This window comes from Portunus trituberculatus, chromosome 4, assembly GCF_017591435.1.
Source record: "Portunus trituberculatus isolate SZX2019 chromosome 4, ASM1759143v1, whole genome shotgun sequence".
NCBI lineage: Eukaryota > Metazoa > Arthropoda > Malacostraca > Decapoda > Portunidae > Portunus > Portunus trituberculatus.
Genome location: NC_059258.1, coordinates 4,095,071 through 4,100,070, shown reverse-complemented (window position 1 = coordinate 4,100,070; position 5,000 = coordinate 4,095,071). Strand labels below are relative to the sequence as shown.

The 5,000-nt window shown below is 46.8% G+C and overlaps 1 long non-coding RNA gene across 1 annotated transcript in view; it reads left to right on the top strand.

The window, feature by feature from the left end:
• Positions 1 to 3,467, top strand: part of LOC123511546 — a 4,546-nt gene extending 1,079 nt beyond the window's left edge. Inside the window, exon 3 of the long non-coding RNA XR_006676862.1 lies at positions 6 to 3,467. This is a non-coding gene — a long non-coding RNA (uncharacterized LOC123511546). The remainder of the gene's footprint in view (positions 1 to 5) is intronic.
• Positions 3,468 to 5,000: the final 1,533 nt, after the last annotated feature.

The window sequence follows — 5,000 nt, the reverse complement described above, 5'->3', positions numbered from 1 at the left end:
TCCAGCTAGTCATGGAGAGAAACAAATCTGAAAGGGGCAGTCCACCCGGGCTGGATCCAACAGATATCGTTGCTGAAGACATAGACCTGGAGTCAGTGATGGAGGAAGGCCTGGGGTCAATAGATGGCAGAGTTGAAAGACTGCTACATACCGTCACGCAACCATGGCAGAATGAAAGGAACTTGAACGCTAGGACACTGCCTAAGAATCTGGGCACCATGCAGCAGCTGTTTGAACGCAGTCAACAAATACAACAGATGTTTACCCACGTGTCAACCATGGTAAGAGACTTTACCGAAGGTGTAAATCAGTTACGTGCAACAAAGAGCACAGAAAATTGTCAAGTGATGTCGAATTTGGCTGCTAAAGGATCCTCTCCTATTGTTGGCTTAGAAATGGCTCCTGGGCGTGCGGGAAGCTTGTCAGTTACTTCAGTATCTGAACCACGATTATCTCACCAGGGGAGTATGCGAATATTGCCCGAATTAGTACAACCTGTCAAGTGATGTCGACTTTGTCTGCTGCTACTAAAGGAACCTCTCCTGCTGGCACAGAAATGATTCCTGAGCGTGCGGGAAGCTCGTCAGTCGCTTCAGTGTCTGAATCGGAACTGTCTCACCAGGGGGAGTATGAGGATACTGCCCGAGTCCGTACTGGCCCGACCAACCCGACTACACTCTCAACAAACAGACAGACCGGGGACGATAATAACTCACTCAGATCATCGATGCAATCAAGAAACCAAGAGAGCCAGGAACTAACTGTTACATCAAGGAGCGAAGAATGGATGAAGGAGTTACTAACCATTTTAAAACTCTCCCAGAAGCCACTGCCCACTTTCAACGGGGGCTCATGTGCCGACTACTGGGCATTCAAACGTGCCTTCCAACGTCACGTTCGAGAGGATGGGATATCAGACCGCCAAAGGTTGGGATATCTGATTGCAGTCTATTCTGGCCCAGCAAAGCAAGAGTTGTGCGACTGTCAGGAACTGGAGGATCTCATGGAAGGATATAAGAAAGCCTGGGAGCTGCTGGAAACCAGACATGGTAACAAACGCACATACATTCAGCACTTAATGAAAGGGGTCTGTCGGGGACCAAGCGTGAGGATGAATGATATCAAAAGGCCTACGCCTTTTCACGGATGCCTTGAACACCTGCGTGAGGGACTTGAAGGTTATGGGAGAACTAAAGCAAATTGAAACGTATGAATCCATGCGTGTCATAACAAGGAGATTTAAGGGAAAGCTGAGAGACGACTACGTGGATGAGTCACACAGACATGAGGAACTGGACAGTGCCACCTCATGCGACGCCGAATGGTTGTTAACATTTACGAAGAACATGCTCAGAAAGGCAGAGAAGGACAGAGAACAGATAGAAGAGCCAAGTGGACAACATGCAAACCCGTCATGTAAGTCCCTACCAACTCAGAAGACTATGGAACTGATGACTGCAGCGTCAAAGGTGACAGACAGTAGTCTAACACAGAGTGCTCTTTGTGTCAGGAACGTCATCACATCGAAACATGTAGGTGCTTCATTGATTTGAGCACAAGTGACCGCCTCTCGCTAGTACGACGAGAGCGGCGGTGCTTCTCATGCTTCGGTCATAACCACTGGATAGCAACATGTTCCCGAAAGGTGTTGTGTGGGACTGACGGCTGCCTAGAATTTCATTCCCGCCTCTTACATTTCACAGGAAGTACACTTAACAGGCATATCAAAGTAAGAATAGCGAGGCACCCTGATGCTTATCAAGGACTAAAAAGAACTCACCTTGAAGGCACCTCATCATCTCCCCATAAAAAATTAAGATAGACACTACTACTGGCCATTATGCCATCAGACCCATCCACTAGTGGCACCAGTTCTCAAGCGAACATCTTCCCAAAGAAGGGAAATAGAAGTGAAATCACCACTCTGGTGACCTTCGACAAGAACAAGAAAGACCCCTTCAGATGGATCAGCACCAAACAGACGGGAGACGAGGTTGTTTCAATAATAGATGCCTCTTATTATAAGGCGTGACTAAGGAGCCCAAACAGAGTAGTTCTTCCCATTGTAAAGCTGAAAGTGGGATCCAAGAGCCAGAATCCAGGAAACTTCATTACTGGTGCCCTCTTAGACTAAGGTAGTGATAGATCTTATTGTACGCGTGGTCAAACTGATCGTCTACAAGCCAAGGGGAAGCCAATAGAGTTAACCATTGGCACGACCGTGAGTGAAGAAACAAAACTAAACACTAAAGAACTTGATCTAATGGTGAGCAGCACCGGAATAAGAAGTTGAACTGCCCCTATCCTCCAAATTATCGTGGTGACGGAACTCCCGTCTTCTCCGAAAGAGTCTGTCGCAAAGGTTAATGATATGGAGGTGTGGTCTTACCTTTGAGGCATCGTACAATGCCGTGCTCCGAAAGAATTGGAACTATCAATATGCTTAGATGTACCCTAAGCACTAGTACCACTAGAGGTAGAATCTGGAAAGGATGGAGAGTCATTCGTGACTTGCACCCTTCTTGGTTGGACAATTAATGGCCCTAAGGGAATCAACAACCATGATGCAACCCCAGTATACGGTCACGTCACCACGACAACTGCACAAAATGAAAGAAAACATGTGGGTCACCAAGACAAATCTTTCTGGAAAATAGACATCACCAACAATAAAGATGATGACGTCTTTTTCACGACAAAAGTGTCGCAAAGCTTTGGCAGAGAACGTAATGCAGGTGGATGCACATTACCAACTTCCTATCCTACTTTGCAACAAGGACCAGGGCCTGCCAGACAACAAGGAACTTTCAGAATGACGGTTGGAGACCCTTAGAAGACGTCTTGTCAAACATCCGGAACTGTTCATTCAATATCAAGAGGAAATAACACGCTTACTTAGCGAAGGCCATACTGAATGAGTCCCCTCTCACAGTCTCAGTACTACACCTGGCAAGACCTGGTACATCCCACATCACCCGGTGCTAAATCCTAAGAAACCAGAAAAGGTGAGAATAGTGTTCAATTGTGCAGCCACTTACCCCTTGCCAGGTCCGTATGGCCAGACCAGGGCAGGCTACCACAAAGACCAGACCACGGCAGGCTACCACAGAGAACACAGTAACACTGCCATCTCCTTCGTAATGTGTTATGCATAGTGCATAGTAGACAACCAACACGTAAGTTTATCGTCTTTACATGTGCTTATCCCGCATGCCACTCTGTGACTGTGTTTTAGTGTATTTTTGTCGCTTCACATAATGTATCATGTATTTGTGTCACAGCCGTTCTCGTTCGGTGGGAATGCTGGGGAAATATGGGTGCGACCTGTTGAAGGGCCTAGTTATTTCACCTGCATCCTTGGCAAAGGAGAACGCGCGTATTGTATTTGTTTTTACCGTGATATATTCTGTCAACAGGCTTTTCACTGAAATATATAGTATCGTGTCAACGTGAGGGTCTCACTGTCCTTTGGCAACCTGATGGGCTATTACAATAGTAGTAGTAGTAGTAGTAGTAGTAGTAGTAGTAGTAGTAGTAGTAGTAGTAGTAGTGGTGGTGGTAGCAGTGGCAGCAGCAGCAGCAGCAGCAGCAGCAGCAGCAGCAGCAGCAGCAGCAGCAGCAGCAGCAGGTGGTGCAGCAGCAGCAGCAGCAGCAGCAGCAGCAGCAGTGGCAGTAGCAGAGTTTTTTAGCAGCAGCAGCAGCAGTTCTTTCAGTTGCAGCAGCAGCAGCAGCAGCAGCAGCAGTAGCAGCAGCAGCAGCAGCAGCAGCAGCAGCAGCAGCAGCAGCAGTGGTGGCAGTGGTGCAGTAGCAGTGAGTGAGTGAGTGATGAGGATGAGGAGGAGGAGGAGGAGGAGGAGGAGGAGGAGGAGCAGCAGTGGCAGCAGTGGCAGTGGCAGCAGCAGCAGCAGCAGCAGCAGTGGTGGTAGTGGTAGTGGTGGTGGTGGTGGTGGTAGTGTGTGGTGGTGACAGCAGCAGACAGCAGCAGCAGCAGCAACAACAGCAGCAGCAGCAACGCAGCAATGGTAGTAGTAGTAGTAGTAGTAGTAGTAGTAGTAGTAACAATAGCAGCATCAGTAGTAGCAATAGCAGCATCAGCAGTAACAGTGGCAGCAGTAGTAGTAGTAGTAGTAGTAGTAGTAGTAGTAGTAGTAGTAGTAGTAGTAGTAGTAGTAGAAGCAGCAACAACAATACACAACATTACACATCCAACTAACACACACACACACACACACACACACAAACATCATTACTCAGAAAAAAAATAACAACAACAACAACAACAACAACAAGAGGCAAGAAATCCCAGGCAGGCAGGCGGGAAAGGGAAGGCAGTGACGGCAACAGGGTGACGCAGAAAGTGACGTCACCGGCGGGGAACCACAGAGAGAGGGAGAGAGAGAGAGAGAGAGAGAGGAGAGTAAGGGACAGGTAAAGGTCATAAGGTTGAGAAGTGTACGGTTTTATCATAGGAATTCCGATCGTATGTTCTCTTGTGTTGGTTTAAGTTGTGTGTGTCTATTTTAAGGAGATAACAGGGTGATGATAGAGATAAACTGATTCTGCTCTCTCTCTCTCTCTCTCTCTCTCTCTCTCTCTCTCTCTCTCTCTCTCTCTCTCTCTCTCTCTCGATATGTTTGAAAGTGTGTTTATGTATAACTATTCTCTCTCTCTCTCTCTCTCTCTCTCTCTCTCTCTCTCTCTCTCTCTCTCTCTCGATATGTTTGAAAGTGTTTATGCATAACTATCTCTCTCTCTCTCTCTCTCTCTCTCTCTCTCTCTCTCTCTCTCTCTCAAGGAAGAAAGTAAGCTATCTCTCTTCCTCATACGCACGTTCTTGTAAGTGTGTGTGTGTGTGTGTGTGTGTGTGTGTGTGTGTGTGTGTGTGTGTGTGTGTGTGTGTGTGTGTACGTAATCTGTTATGTGTACACGTGGATGATATTTAGATACTTCACAAGTTTATTTGTTTATTTATTTATTTATTTATTTATTTGTTTGTTTGT